Source organism: Lissotriton vulgaris, chromosome 2_1 (genome assembly GCF_964263255.1).
Source record: "Lissotriton vulgaris chromosome 2_1, aLisVul1.2, whole genome shotgun sequence".
Classification (NCBI taxonomy): Eukaryota; Metazoa; Chordata; class Amphibia; order Caudata; family Salamandridae; genus Lissotriton; species Lissotriton vulgaris.
The window spans coordinates 220,258,038-220,275,245 of NC_141687.1; positions in this window are offsets into that span (position 1 = coordinate 220,258,038).

Consider the following 17,208-nt stretch of genomic DNA (forward strand, 5'->3'; position numbering starts at 1 on the left):
AGCCCTACAACGGAGCAGCATTTGCACTAAAGATCAGCCCTCCAGCATTTCCACGATCTGCGTGGGGCCCTTTTGTTTTGTGCCACTTGACTCGCCATCCCGGCCGCTTGTCACATGGTCAGCGGCCATCTTGGCAACGAAACCTACGATTTACACTGTGGGTCTGATTGCTCCAGGCCTGCCCTCGCTCCTGTAGAAAGGAGTACCCGCTCTGACCTTGCTGGTCCGAGTAATAAGCCTTTTTCACTTTCCCCGTGGCTTGCATTAGCCAAGGCTTGTTTGCTTTAATCGAGTTGCCAACACCGCCATCAGCTAGAGCCTTTAAGGGACAGCTCGTGATCGACTCCTGGACGTCCTTGACCTCTTCGTGTCTACGTGGCTGCAGAGAGAAGCAACCCCTGATCACCTGTTTGCACCCGACTTTGCCTGGTTCCAATCTGGTTCCACGGTGGTCACTGGTCAGTGACTTTGAACATTGTCCCCTCTGCTTTCAGGTCTTCACCACTTCAGATCCACCCTTGGATCCACCGGACACTTCTCCTTCACATCGCCTGCAGCATCTTCAGCTTCAAGCGCCAAGAACCTGCGTGTCAAAACCCGACGCCACTTCGACCCTGTGCACCCACGGCCTGTGGGTGAGGTAACATTGCAACGCCGGTGTTCCCACACTGGTACACACCTCTAGGGTCTGTGTCTTGAGTTTTGTTCCTCTAGGTTCAGCGGAAGTATCTTTAAACTCACTTTGTGTAACTTTTACGCACCATTGACATTGCATTGGTGCAAGCCGCACTTTCCGTGCTGCACCCGAGTCCCGTGGGCTACTCCCGACTTCAGCATTGCTAGTCCTGACTGCTCCCAGCGATTCTCTAGGCCCTAGGCCTAACCACTGTTCGATTGGTATCTCTTATACCACTTTTTTAGTATATGGTTTGAGTGGCCACCGGCCCTCATCCAAAATTGTGCAACTTTGTATGTTATACTGTGCTTTTGATTTAACGCTTGTGCCCCTTTCCTCATAAAGAGTACTGGGGAGTAATTTAGAAATAAATACATATATTTTTATAATATATACTTGTGTGGTGTCCTTTCATTTGATTACAGGATTGTATGTGGTAAAACAGCTCGCTTAACACGACCTCTTAAGTTAAGCCTTTAAGGCTGCTTAGTCCATACTACCTCTAGGATAGCTTGTCTAACAAGGTTGACTTACAACCAGACATCTTTGGGGTTTGTTTGGACTGATACCCAGTGGTTCCAGAATTGGAAACACTACATATCAGGCCAACTTCTCACAATCAGCATCCAGGAGCCTATGGCTAGCATAGCCTCCTGGAATCTTGATGCAACTGCCAGACCATTCTTATGGACTGCCAACACCAATTGGGTGTCGTCTGGGTAGGTAGTCAGATTTAGCCCATAAGTTTTTATGACCCTCGCTAGGTCCGACACATAGATTTTAAATAGTGTCGGACTTAGCGAGGATCCCTGGGGTACTCCACAGGGTAGTGTGGATGTGGGCGAGTAGAAGCTGCCAAGTTTCACAGATTGGGAGCGGTTTGAAAAAACGGTGAAAAAACGAACACTCAAGAAATGTGTCCATGCGTGGAATGTCAGATCCTGCAACAAGGCCAACTTTGGAGTGACCCCATAACCTACATTGAATGAGAAAGCAGAGGTTTATCTTATGATTCAAGGTGCCCAGCTCGGGAATCCGCCCCCTTGGAGATTCACTCCCAACCACAACTGGTAAAGTTCAGGACAACCTTAACAACTTGGCTGTTTACCCATTAACATCTGCTTTCAAGGCCCTTCTTTCTAAATCTAACTAGAGCCAAAAAAAACATGCAGTATTGGCTACGCTAAATAAAACCCATAACAATAACAATGGTTGTCTAGAGAATCAAGCAAGTAGGTTTGGAAGCCATGAAAACTCACGTAGTAAGAGCCAACTGTGATAGATAGCGGAGCGGTCTAGCGGCCGCCTAAGTGATACACCACAGCCGCAGACCAGGCTTGACCTGCGGGGCTAAAATAAAAGGGAGCGGGTGCTCGAGGTCGTCACTTCCGACCGGCAGCTACTGTGTGTCCTGAGTTACTGCGCGTAGCGCTCCTGCCCCGCGCATGCTCTAACCCTGCACAGGCCCCCCGAGCCCCCGCACAACACTGGCAACCAGTGGGGGAGCAAGACCCTCGCTTGCCACATGCCGCGGCCCATACTGCGGCCGAACAGAAGACTTCAGACGCGGCCGCAAGCCGTCGGGTAGGTGCGAGTGCCCAGGAAGATAGTGCGCACCCCGCCCCGCTGCACAGACGGTCGCGAAGGGGGAAATGAAAAGTGACCCAGAAGAAGGTCAGTGCGCCACTGCGACAACCCGCGACAACAGCCCAAGCCAATAACGGTAATTAAGCCCCGCCCCCGCCGAAGGCCTCAGCAGCGTGTGCAGCCCAGGAGAGAGCTGCCAGGGGCTACACCTGCCCAAGAACCACACCCTGAAGAAGTGAACGCCACCTCCCAGTGCCAGAAATCAAAGAAGGGCACATTTGTGCAACAAAGAAGCCAGCCCTCCCTCACAAGCATACAGAAGCTAGGGTCCACTGCCACCTCTACTGAACCCATAGTGGAAATAGAAGGTGAGGGGCACATCACAGCACACCCACCACTGCCAGCCACCAGGTGCCATAGGGTACAATGACCAGGCAGCAGCACCGGCCCCCGCACCATTTCAACACGCCGCATCAGGGGTTCTACCCCGTTCAGCGAACTGGAGGACCCTGTGATGGCCTCTCCCAGGTGGAAGATCTGGATTGAACGCCTCAACAACAACTTTGTTGCGACCCAAGAGACAGATGAGGTGGTAAAAAGGTCCCTACTGCTACATTACGCTGGAGACGAAGCATTCAAGCTGTTCAAACACCTGCCCAACACGGGAGCAGCCACTGATTACAATGCGGCGGTGACCGCGCTTGACGCCCATTTTGACAAACAGCTGAACCCTGACTTCAAAAGGTTCAAACTACGCCAAGCCCACAAGAGGGAGGTATAGTCTATGGACACATTTTACGCCTGCCTCGGCGAACTCGCCAGCACATGCACAGAAGATGACCAACCGAAAGAAATCAGGGCGCAGCTAATCCACGGGTGCCATGACAAGACCTTGAGAGGCCTCATCCTGCGCCAGCCAAAGATTGCGCTCCAAGACATGCTAATACTGGTAAGATCACATGACCTGTCCGCAGCCAGGGCGAACGAGATGGACCAAGCCCTAATCAAGCCCCAAAGGCGGTCTGACGCCATCAAGATGGAACGAGCCGATGCCATTCGAGCCAAGCCGAGAGGAGACGCGTTCAGGAAATCAAAGCCGGACACCTCCAAGTCAAGATGTGGGTACTGTGGGCATGAACCACATGCCACAAAAGACTGCCCCGGCCAGGGAAAGGCTTGCACTAATTGTGGAATACCCAATCATTTTGCCTCCGTATGCCGAAGACGCACCAGGGGCCGGGACTTCCGCAATCAGAGGCCCCCAACACGGGCCTTACGACAACTGTCCGTGACAGACCCTATGCCACCTGAAGACACACAGAGAAAGAGCAAGAGACACCTACCGACAGTGGAGGACTCCTCGGAAGATGAGGAGGAGGAGGTGTACCTACTATGATTCGCAAGGGAACTCAAGCAACACCGCCAGCCACAGCCAACGTGTATGGTCCATGTCCCGGGAACGGAAATAAAAGCGGTCATCGACAAGGGAGCAACAGTGAACGTCATGGGCCTCCAACAATACCGCCGCCTATGACCTCGCCCTCCTGTAATGCCGTCCAAAACCAGGATCTATGCATACGGGGCAGACACACCCCTCCCGCTGAAAAGGAAAGATCTCTGTACCCATCAAGGCAGATAATCTCGAAGTAACGGCAACCATCCATGTCATCGACAGGGAAGCAGATACCCTACTGAGCAGCCACACCACAGAAGACCTTGGGCTCATCTCCTTCGCAAGGAGGATCCAGACTTACCAGGTAGAAGAGCTACTCAGCCAGTTCTCCGAACTCTTCCAGGGGTTCGGGCGCATCAAGTGTGACCCCATCAAACTACACATTGACAAGACAGTCGCCCCAGTCACCTTGCGACATAGGAGAGTCCCTTTCCACCTGCGGCCGCTGGTGGAAAAGGAGTTAGAAGCTTTGGAGAAGCAAGGGGTCATTGAAAAAGTATCCGGGCCCATGCCCTGGGTGTCCCCGATGGCTATCGCTGAAAAGCCAAAACAGCCAGGAGCCATACGCTTCTGCATTGATATGAGGCTGCCGAATAAAGCCATTCGAAGGGAATGCCACATAACACCGACGATGGATGACATCATCGCAGATGTCAATGGATCCAAATGGTTTTCAAAAATCGACTTGAACGCAGGGTATCACCAACTTCCCCTATCAGAGGAAAGCCGTTACATCACCACCTTCAGCACCCATCTAGGACTACGGAGGTACAAACGGCTAAATTTCGGAATATCCTCGGCAGCCTAAGTGTTCCAGAACACGATACCAGAGCTGCTATCGGGACTACCCGGAGTAATAAACATGAGCGACGATATTCTGATCCACTCAGCAACAGCCGCAGATCACCACAAACACCTCTGCAACACACTGAAGCGTCTCAACGAGTATGGAGCAACCCTGCACAAAGACAAATGTCAATTCTTCCAGCCATCCCTTGAGTTCTTCTGGTATGTATTCAACCAAGAAGGCATCCAAGTTGACCCGAGAAAGTCGCAGGCCATCAAGGATGCCCCCGCGCCGACAACACCAACGGAGGTACAAAGTTTCCTAGGTATGGCCTAGTAGTGCGGGAGGTTTATCCCTGGCCTGGTCACCCAAGCTGAACCGCTGCGGGCCCTCACAAGAGCAGATGCCACCTGGCAGTGGGGCCAAAGAGAAGAAGAGGCGTTCCAAGGCATAAAAGATACCCTCCTGGGGCGGCAACGCAGGCATACTTCTATCCGGCAAAACGAACAGAGGTACTGGTCGATGCAAGCCCAGTAGGACTTGGAGCAGTACTGGCTCAAGAACACGAACCTGGTCACTGGGCAGCCCTAGCATTCGCCAACAAGTCTCTCACACCCACTGAAACAAGGTACTCTCAAATTGAGCGGGAGGCTTTAGCCATCAAGTGGGCTTGCAACCATTTTAATCTGTACCTCAAGGGACAGCCGTTCACCATGGTCACCGATCACCAGCCCCTTGTTCCCCTATAACAAAGGGACGGCGCCTCACCCACCTCCACGCATCGAGCGCTGGGTGGTTCAGCTGCAACCGTATGAAATGGAGGTAGTATACCGGCAAGGAGCTAAAAACCCGTCTGACTTCCTATCGAGGCACCAAGTTCCGCCAGAGACACAGGAGGACGCCGACGATGTCGAACACTACACCCACCTGATATCCCTAGCGACATGCCGCCAGAGCATGACCCTAGACGGCGAGAGGCTGCCGCCACTTATGCAGTATACACCAGGACCCCTGCGAGCTGTCCAAGAAGGATCTGGACGAACTACCTTCGCCAGGCCAACTCCTGGAGCCCAGAAAACCGCCACAACCTGATGATCGTGTGGCGGATACGGCATGAACTCAGCGCCACTAGTGACAAAATCCTGCTGAGTGGGTCCAGATTGGTGATGCCACAAGGCCTTAAACACCGGGCAGTCCAACTAGACCAAAATGAAGGCACAGATGAGGAAAAAGGTCTGGTTCCCTGAGCTGGAGAACATGGTCGAGGAATATGTCTGCCGCTGTCCACCGTGCCAACTGAAAAGTGCCCCAGAGAGACCAATCCCAGTGATCACAGAGGAAGCCTGCACCGTTCCGTGGTCTAAAGTGAGCCAGGACTTAGGGAGTTTTCCCAGAGGGAAGCACACGCTAGTAATTGCCGACATATTCTCAAAGTGCCCCATAGTGGAGCCTGTTGTATCCACTGCCTTCAACCATGTGGGATCAATTCTGGAGAAGGTATTCACCATGTTCGGGTTTCCCCATGAAGTGCGCAGCGACAACGGACCACTGTTCCAAGGAATAGAGTTAGCCACGTTTCTAAAACAGCGAGGGATCCATTACCAACGGTCACCCTCAATGGCCCCAGGCCAACAGCGATGTTGAACATTTCATGCGCACCCTGAACAAGATGTTCCGCATTGCAGTAGTTGAACAAGCGGACCCAGAACAGAGACTCCATGAGTTTCTGAGAGAATACCGGAGTACACCCCACTGCACAACCCAGAGAAGCCCGTGGGCACTCATGCTCCATGGCCCGAGAAGAGACCTGATTCCCACTTGCCCAGGGGGGTCGCCACTCCCACTGGAAGCGGAAGAAGTGCAAGATAGGAGAGTCCGACTCAACCAGCAAGCAAGTCTCCACTGCCATACCACACCAAAAATGCTCCACACAGGGGCCACCGTCCTCCTACGGGACCGCCGTTCAGGAGGAAAGTTCAGAACGAACTACGAGCCAGGTTCCGGGACAGTCACTGCGGAACCATGATAACCGCAAGAAGAGGAGGAGCAGAGGTCTCCCGGAACATCTCATGGTTCAAGGAGGTCCCGGCCGAATACCCTGGGGGGCCCTCCAATGACCAGCCAAGTTCTACTGCCACCCCCACGTTGGAGAGCAGCGAGGAAAGATCGGGAAGCGGCAGAGGCAAGGAGACCTCAGAGACAACCACCTCACCTCAGTCTGGCCCTCATCCCGAGGACCTATGCCCTGACAGCACGGGTCTGCATGGCTGCCCCAGAGGTACAGCCTGAGGCCGAATCCCCGTCTGAACCAGCGACTGAGGGACTTTGCTGATGACGTCCGGCCACCGCAGCTCGAGGTCCACGCAAGTACCGAGACTGTGTATTTTGTCAATTGAAATGTTTGAACGTGTATTCGTTTCAAAGACTGAGTTGGATAGGGATGTGATAGTTAGCGGTCTAGCGGCCCCCTAAGAGATACACCACATCCACAGGCCAGGCGTGGCCTGCGAGGCTAAAATAAAAGGGAGCGGCCGCTCGAGGTCGTAACTTCCGACCGGCAGCTACTGTGTGGCCCGAGTTACTGCGCGTAGCGCTCCTGCCCCCGCGCATGCTCTAACCCTTCACAGGCCCCCCTGAGCCCCCGCACAACACCAACGTCATACGCAACTTCTCCTGACTTCCTCTCCCCCCTTCTCATAACTACCCTATTTTACCACCTTCCCCTCCTATATCACTAAGTCCCCTTATAGTCTCAGCCCGCGTCTCACTGTTCAGGGCTCCCCTTACCGATCACTTGACGTCCTCTTCCCACCCGCTTCCTATAACTACCCCATTTAACCACCTTCCCCTCTTATATAACAATAATCCCCGTATAGCCCCAGCCTACACTTACCCAGTTCTTCCTCACCCTTCCCACTTTTAAGGTCTCCCGCCATTCCTGCTGCCCCCCCACACTTTAGCCTTCCCAACCACACTTGCTGTTTTACTCATGACTCGCTGTATTCTAATGTAAATCGGGATGTCATTAGCTCTGGTGATCATTTCGGTCAGTTTTTCTTGATCTGCGTTGTCTGTATATGCTACCTCATTATATACATGTTATTTCACCATTCTTGCATTATTACCCATGACATGCTGTATCCTACTGCAAATCTTGATGTAACCACGTAAAGCGCTCTGATACCCTAAGGTCCAGCCAGCGCTATATAAAACCTTATAAATAAATAAATACGCAGAGCTAACTTAAGGCTGGTTTATGGAAAAGGTTTAACGGATGGCAAGCAAATGTTAAAATTGTTAAAAGCGAAGCTCTGCAACCATTGAAAATGTATTTGCCCGGGATTAAGGGAACTGGTTATTCCTGGACCGATTCTGTCAGCTATTCCAGAGACGTTTTAAGGCATGGTCAACATGGGCTCTGGCCCAGGGCCCCAGCCTTTTAGGGGGGCCCCTGATAGAGCCAGGTCTGTTCTACACACAGTAATGTCCTGATGACCCTAAATGATTCTAAAACATAGATTGTTTAAATACCACCTTATTTCAGTTTATTTTAATAGGGGTGATGTTTGGGAGTCTTTTACAGACATTATTTAGAGAAACGTTGTCTTCATGTTTTTCAACACTATGCCACATCCACAAAACACATTCCTTGAAATGGCAGTGGCTCAAAGAGATTATTTGCAACAATTGTTGCTATATTAAAATATTGAAAAACACACCCCACTATCCCAGAATGTTAGATTGAAACTAGGATATAGAATAGTGTGCATGTGAACTGTCAGTGACCTGGCCAAAGACAACATGAAAAAGCTGAAAATGGATCATAAACTCAAAGTTGTTCCAAACAGGGGCCCCCAAATACCTTTGGTCCAGGGCCCCCAAAATCTTTAAGATGTCCCTGAGCTATTCCCCATTTGTTGGGGACTGGATGAAAGTAAAACAAGTGTCATTCCGGTACCAGCCGCTCGGAATCAAGAGGCACTTGTAAGGAGAGCCTTAATGGCAATCTCTCCTGTGTTTCAGAAGAGGGACGGGAGGGAAAGAATGGTGGCGCCAGGGGGGGGAAGATGGTGCACGTGAGTTAGTCATCAAGAGAAACATCATCCGGGAGCGTTCTATAGCCGAGAGAGAGGTTACGGCTTGCTAGAATGTAATACTCAGAATTGTCCAACAGATGGCAGCAGCGTCCCGTAATAAACAAGCAGCAGCTAGACCCGTTATCGCACACTTTCGAGTTTACGAGGAGTGACACCATCTTTGCGACTGGTGCCAGGATGCTGTATTCCCACCTTCCATGCTGATGACGGCCCCCAGCCGTCATGCACTACGGTGCTCGTGTGCTGATGACGGCTGGGGGCCGTCATGTACCCGCCCACTCGCGATTCTGCCGCACAGGCGCAGAATCTCGGCCGCATGGAAGGGGTTAACACACTCTTTGGCGGTGCAAATGTCTTGCGGTGTTCTCTGACGGAAATGATGCAGGTGAAAACCCGGACCAGGCGCTATTGGCGCAGATCCCATGAATACAAATTGAGCATAAATCCCTCGCCTGATTTTGAAGTTGTCGCAGCACTCACAATGAGACAGCCTTAGGATCACAGAGGACTGAAACGTGTTTGTTAATGTATGGTGTGGCGACTAATATAGCCTAACCAATACAGCCGAATTTAGCCAAATTTCACCTAATCATAACCCTTTACTCATGCACTCACAAAACACCAGACGCAAACAGTATCACTAGGGTTCGAGTCGAGGGTAAACGCGGGTAGACACCGTCTATCCACTATTTACAGAGAGTAGACGCATTTTATCCTGCCAAGAGGGTAGGCCCCAGAGAAATATGTTGAACTCGCCTGGTTTCATTTTCTGACAGGGGACGCTTTCAGCAGCGCTTGCAAGTTCTCTGCTTTTGTTCCCAGCACCAATGTGCAGGGGGGGAAGGGGATTATCAGATGCAAGCTGGGCCCATAACAAAGGCCGAAGTGAAGTGCTTCTTTTCGTTGGAGTATCCTGGCTGGGAGCTATGGGGAGGCTCATACTTACAAGAAATGGAGGGGAAACAAAGGATCACATATTATGACTTCACAGGTACTTAAGAGAGAAATGCTTTGACTGTGTCCAGTCCTGTCTATAGGAGATATGCACGCACTGTAAGAATGTCAGGTGTCTTGGTCGCCCTAGTATATACACAAATAGCAATTTAAATACAACTATTTTGTTTTATTTCTTGTATAGTCCTTTAGCACTCCACTAGTGCTGAAGCGTTATAAAAGAAATAAAAACAAAATAGTGGGATTTAAATTGTTATTTGTGTACGTGTGATGTAAAGTGCTCTGACACTGCTCATCCCAATGCAGAGTGGCAGAGCACTTTACTTCACACGTGGAGATAATATATTGAAAATAAATTGCGTGTCCATCAATCTAATGGATGTGTTACATAAAACAGTGAGGGTTACAAGGTGTGGGAGCCACATGTCTTTCATACCCCCCCCCCCCCCCCCCCCCACCACTGTGCTATATTAGAAGGAATACAATTTAAGTACTACAAGTAACTAAAGGACCTCTGTCTTAAAAGCAGTAACCCACTTACATAAAATAAAAATCTGTCAAATATGCATTTTGCATGGTGTTCTTTGCAGGAGACATATTAACCCTCTATGCTACTTTGATTAAAAAACTAGGACTAGGCAAAACACACTTCTCTCCAGAAAATGCATTATCCTCCAGAGTTATCTTAACATTATTATAATTTCCTGAGATTTAGTTGTCACACAAAGATCTCTGCAGCAGACGCCTTAACCCCATAAGATATTTTAAAATACAGACATTGCGACCAATTATACAGAACATATTTACTGCCATATTTCTCCTCGTTGCCAATTTCTTTGTGGCAGGGTTTAAACTAAATGTATACGTTGAGACCCATATTTTGTGTCTTGGTGTGTCAATATTTTGGCACTACCCCAGTGCAAAATCTAATTTGCTAAATATTGTAATGCGCTCACATGTACTCATGATAGACCTGCTAAACATGTGTGAGGTCTTAGGATCTGATGCCACATGTGATGTCAAGTACCGTGATATCACTTCTTGTGATGTCATTTCCTGTGATGTCACATGCGGTGATGTCACAACCATTCTGCCTAATTTGGTGAGTCCCCCCACTTCTGTTTTTTAGGACTTGAGTCCTAAAAATAACCTAAGTTGCCCTAGCTACCCAAGGTAACCGAAGGGGAGTAAAACAAAAAAGTCACTTGACGTGGCCCCTATCTGGTCTCAGTTTGTCTGAGGCTAAGCATAAGCACACAGCCTTGACGTTAGTTCCGCTACCTTGCTTCCTTCTGCTTCTTCTAAATGATTGGTAAAAAAAAGTAAGCATCCCACGATGCAGCTAAAAATAGCAACTATGAAATGAAAACAAACCGCCTTCTGTAGTTAGAACTCAGCCTTCATAATTTTAGAAATAGAAAAAGTGCACTGTTTAAATAATAGCCACATTATAGTTTTAGATTAGAACAGTAATAATACAAATTGAATGTTTAAATCATGATCACATTATGGTATTTATTATTGGATCTGACATTAAGAAAGTTGCCATTTTTTATTGTTTCTGTGTTTTAAACAATTTAATGCTCACAAGATCAAATAATTTAAGAACCAGATGCCACATGTATTTATTTGCAAGCATGCACAGCTCCAAGAACTTCTAAATAAATGAAAAGTGCAATGTCACAAAAATGTTTTTTTTCTCAGCACTTTAACCCCTTCGCTGCGGCTGCAATTCCGCCGCAGCGCTGGGGGGGGCAGAGCGGCACTCGCATGCTTGTGACGGAGCCGCTCCGTCACGAGCCGCGGTTGCGCTGTGCTCATGACGGAGCGGTTCCGTCATAGCCCCGCCCGCTCAATAGAACGCGCCGCGCAGGCGCGGCTCAGAAAAGGGGGTGGTGATGAACAGAGTGTCTGAATTAAGGCGCGGCGGCAGGGCCATGACGGAACCGCTCCGTCATGAGCACAGCGCAACCGCGGCTCATGACGGAGCGGCTCCGTCATGAGCATGCAAGGGGTTAATGAAGGTATAGATTTAAATGACCCTCGACTCGTAGACCTGAGCTGTGGACTGTTCTTGTATTTGTCAGAATCTGCTTGACACCCCACGAATTAGGAAAGCGCGATGGGGCGGCAGATCCTTCCCGGTGAGAGTGGCCAAGCTATGGAATTCTTTGCCGCCTGCCTTGCGGCAGATTGAATCAGAATTTCTATTCAGGAAGGCAGTTAAGACTTAACTTTTTAACTCGGATTAATTCCGGTGGATGGCTGGTGTTTGACCTTTTTGCTGACACTTGCTGTTACAGTGCTGGGACACCACCATTGGTTGGTAGCTGTTTGCGCTTTACAAATGGCTGTATTATTATTATTATTATTATTATTATTTGACATAGAAGATGAACTTGCACTCATGCCATGAACAGCGAACACTTTGTGCGCCGACTGCAAGGCAGCCCATGTGCGTTGCTATTTATTTCTAACGTAGATTAGAAGGTATCAATTTGTGATTATAGAGATGGATTTTATTCTGTATTTTCTTATTACTGTAAATGTTGGGTTGTATACCAGGCTTGAGAGCTTGAAACTGACAGGCACAGCAGAATTTGAAGGGAGTGCCAAAGAGAGCCCAACGAAAAGAAAAGAATAAAGCGCACAAAAGACAAGAGTACTAACAGCTTCTCAATCCTTTGTGTTCCAGGTTAAGGCGAGCAGTTGAACGCAGACTGAGGAAACCAGCTCCCGTTCATAAACTCTGAAGGAAGACTTAACCACGAGGCGGGCGCGGCGCATGCACATGACGTCAGCATTCGGGAAGCAGGCGGAACCCAAGCTTCCAAGCGTCTCACCGATGGGCGATGACAGGAGAAGATGGAAACTGGTGGCTGCGTGCCTGTGGAGAGCCCAGAGGACCCTGGGGTGCCTACTAGTGATATACACCCTCCTGCTGGGAGGGCTCTTGTCTGCTGCATTTATAATGCACTTACTGTCACAGGAGTAGTGCGCCCCTGCTTAGCGGATTATTGCCATTGTCAGATGCATTAAAATGCACTCAATATTATATTTTCTGGTACTTGGCTTGTGCTATGTACATGTTTCCCGACAGATGAGTTCATTTTATAACATCTTTCACCTCCCTAGTGATGCGCCGTACACACTCATGCATGCTGGCTGCTTGTTGCAGCGTCAGGCGCAAGACTAGTGAAATTAGGACCCTCCAACAGGAAGGACCTCTCTCTATGTGGCCATTGTGCTACTACCTTTGGTTGCACAAGATGATTGATAATGCAAGTTTACTGGCTAACTTTTGTCTTCTCACCTGCTTGACCTGGTGACAAATGTCACTGCTCTCTAAAACCTTTCCTACCTTGCTGTAGAGTGAATGACCAAAGCAGTCCATGCTACTTCTGAAGCAAGTATAATGTACATTGGTACTGTTTACTCTGTAAAAAAAATTGATTTCCCAAGACAATGAGCAAATCTCTTTCCTTACAGGATTAATGGATGGCCATCCTCTGTGACTCAAAATGTTCCCTGCTAGCTGCTGCTATCACATGTACTTATCTTCCGCCGTTGTCTGCGAGGCACTGGATGACCAAACATGAGTGCGTATTGTTCTAACTGTATTATGTTCTGAAACCCATAAGCTCTAATGACCTAAAGTTGTTTTCCATCCCCATTTCTGAGATGTGTATGCATGTGATTCCTGCCAGATAACCTTCAGGGTGCTCAACAGTGAAATGAAGTGGATTTACCTTATCTGTACAAAGCGTAATAAGTACATCCAGCGAATGTGCTTGGCATTAGGATGCATACAATCTGCCTCTATATCTTTCATTTGTTTGCCAATGTCTGTTTCACAGCCATATTTATATTAATATAAAACTAGAATCAATTTGTCCTGGATCCAAGCCAAATACAACATGTGCAGTCCCACAAAGCAATCTCAAAAAGTGGATCAATGTTTATGTCATGATGTGTATTTAGGCTCAAACCCGTGTGCTCAAATGAACTGCCTTTCCAAAGCATGCCTATCTTACCATCAGCATGAGTACAACATCACAACATATCTGACAAAAAAAGTCAATTAGATCGAAAGACACATACCAAGAACTCCAGGGAGACAAAGAGAATTGGTAGAGGACAGGGTGAGCTGTTCCTAAATTTCAGGTCATTTGTTCGGATCCTTCACCGGGCTAAACACCCACTCAGCTGGACGTAGCCAGATGTGTTTCATTGTTTATATTGGCCCGCAACACTTGGTTACATAAAAACTATTTAAAATTTTAATATGATTTCTTCTCACAGTTTCAGGACACGGTCATGTGCTGCAATCATGCACCAATGTACGCCAACATAGTGATAGAAGATTAAAAAGAAACACACATCATTAACAATTACACACACAGGCAAGGGATCAAAACATACATAGATTTATCACTGCTTTTTTTGTGATGTGGGCAGAGAACGAGAGTTCATCATGCACGCTGGTTGATTAAATTAACCGGATCACTACCCTAATCCATTTTACTCAACTACATCTACAACACACAACTATTAATTTCAAAGCTGTCACAGTAGAACAGCAACCATTGTACACAGCCGTACAACTAATTGCTTCACTAGCTGTACAAGAAGTACAACAACTAGTTGTAGAACTACAACGGTTGCACTCAGCACAGCTACAACATGCAGCTATTCATTTCATACATGTCACAGAAGAAAAGGCTAGGACTGAATGACTACTAATAGCTGCCCTAAACCACAGCCCACTATTGATCATTATCAGCCTGATTCATCAAGCCGAAATCGGCTCGCAAAGGGCAAGATTCTGAGAATCTGGCCCTTTGCAAGCTCTATTTTTCCATTTGGGATTCATCATCCCAAATGCAAAAATCGGTAATAGCGATGTCGCCTTTTGGCCCATAAGAATGAATGGGGAGCTATTCCTTATTTGCGATTAGCAATTTGCTAATCGCAAATAAGGATTGTGTAGGAATCGCAAATCTTTTTCCGATTCCTACATGAATCCCGTTTTGCGAGTCTGTAATAGCGATTCCTTATGAATCGCTATTATAGACTCGCATAACCCTCGCATGTGCCTATTCTGCGGAGACCCCTAGTCTCCATACTTACCGGCCCCCGCATACTGCTGCTGCCAAAGGTGGGAAATAATGTCAGCCAACAAAGCCTGGTATCAGTAGTGGTCGTTGTTGGCCGCAGTTTATTAATAACCAAAGACATATTAATAACACAAACTGGTATCAAGCAATCTTCCATTTTTCGAACATTACGCATCAATCATAATTGGCATATTAAACATTATGACACCCTCTTCTAGTAGCAGGTGTCAGTCTCTTTGTGCCCTCTTTAGTTCGAAAATGGGGCTTGTACACAACTAGTTTGTTGCCAGTCTATTGGTGCTCCAGTGGTTGGTTGCCCACGCCTTCTGCGTGTTGTGGAGGGGAGCTTTCCAGTCGGGAGTTAGGTCCCCAGCTCGCTACCAAATTGCACCCTGCCGTCCGGCCGGGTCTGGGCCGCGAGTGCCGTCTCCTCCTGTTACTCCCCTCCTTTATGCCGCCACGTCACCCTGCCGTGCGGCATTCAAAAGTGAGTGGCCATCCTCTTACACACCGCCCGCCGGTGTGTTTTCTTAGCCAACCAGTGTAGGATTTCCGCTAACGCCCCTTCCCTTATCCAGCACTGCGACTTTTGCTGTTCCTTAGGTGTGGGTGGGTGGGCTTCAGTCGTCGTTGCTGTCGCGCCGTTCTCCCAGCTCCTCGAATGCGATGTGCTTCTGCTGGGAGGGCGGCGTCGCTTAAATCCTCCTGAGCCCTCCATGCAGGCCTCAGGTGAGTCCCCCTGATTGGGGGGTTCAAACAAAGCCAGGTTGACCATTGGACGCCCTTTGGGGGCGCCAGGTCAACAGGTCACTTCCGGTCGGGTGGCTGGTGCGCACCCCGTTTCCGCTGGTTCCTGTGCGCATCGAAGCGCCCAGAACCAGTTTTTCCCCGCTAGTGGCACCACGAGGGTTATGGCGCCGGCCTTCGAGCCTCCCCCACCCTTCGGGCGGGTGCGGCGGCCTCTGCAATAACCCTCGCATGTGCCTATTCTGCGGAGACCCCTAGTCTCCATACTTACCGGCCCCCGCATACTGCTGCTGCCAAAGGTGGGAAATAATGTCAGCCAACAAAGCCTGGTATCAGTAGTGGTCGTTGTTGGCCGCAGTTTATTAATAACCAAAGACATATTAATAACACAAACTGGTATTAAGCAATCTTCCATTTTTCGAACATTACTCATCAATCATAATTGGCATATTAAACATTATGACACCCTCTTCTAGTAGCAGGTGTCAGTCTCTTTGTGCCCTCTTTAGTTCGAAAATGGGGCTTGTACACAACCAGTTTGTTGCCAGTCTATTGGTGCTCCAGTGGTTGGTTGCCCACGCCTTCTGCGTGTTGTGGAGGGGAGCTTTCCAGTCGGGAGTTAGGTCCCCAGCTCGCTACCAAATTGCGCCCTGCCGTCCGGCCGGGTCTGGGCCGCGAGTGCCGTCTCCTCCTGTTACTCCCCTCCTTTATGCCGCCACGTCACCCTGCCGTGCGGCATTCAAAAGTGAGTGGCCATCCTCTTACACACCGCCCGCCGGTGTGTTTTCTTAGCCAACCAGTGTAGGATTTCCGCCAGGCCACAGGGAGGCCCACGTCTCACTGCGGCTCCCCCCCTGCACCTGGTTCGTGGCTCCCACCTTTCTCCATCTTTCCTCTTTTTTTTTTATTTTTTTTTTTTAGTTGCAACCTGCGAGTGACATTGCACCCCACAAGTTATCCCAAAACACCTTCATCCCCTTTTCGGATAGGTGTACCCCGTCTTGCCCATAGAGTTCTGGGCGACCCGGGTGGATGAGGCCGTGCCGAACTGATTCCAGACCATTGGCGAGGCAGAACTTGTGCATTGCCACGTTTAGCTTCCTTCTTGCGTTGTCGACGGCCTTGTTGGAATCGGCACCTCTCCAATGTTTCCTGCTGATCATTTCGGACCAGACCACCGTCGTGGGTCCCAGCCACGCAGCTGTCTTGGTGAGATCCCTTTGGATGGCTTGCCCGACTGCTTTTCGCCCTAGCCGGGTCAGGTCATTGCCCCCGAGGTGGATGATCAGGACGTCGGGCAACCAGGCCGAATCTGCCATGAGGCCGTCCAGCGTCGGCAGTAGCTGCTCCCATCTCATACCTGGCTGCCCTATCCACCGGATGTACGTCGCTTTGGGCCTGTTTATGCTGCGGACCCCCTGCCGCCACCTGCACTCTCCTGCCTCGCGCAGCTCCGGTCGCTCCCCCAGGCTCCCTGAACTCTGGGTATCGTAGCGCTAGCTTCCTGATTGCACCCTTGGCATTTTTGCTCCGCATTTTAACTTACATTCTCTCATGCTCATTACCTTTGAAAAAGCGCGATATTGAAAAGTAACTGCATATTGCCTGCAGCGCTTGTGCCTATTGTTGTGTCAGCCCGCTTTCAAGTCTAACTGTGCCTCTGCCCACTTGCACGTTTCTTTTCCCTGGCTGCCGATCTTAAAATATTTGCGGTGATTTACTTCCGGCCATTTTGTTTGTTGTTCTGCCTGCCAGCCCGCCCCTCCACCACGATCACACCTCCCTGCAGC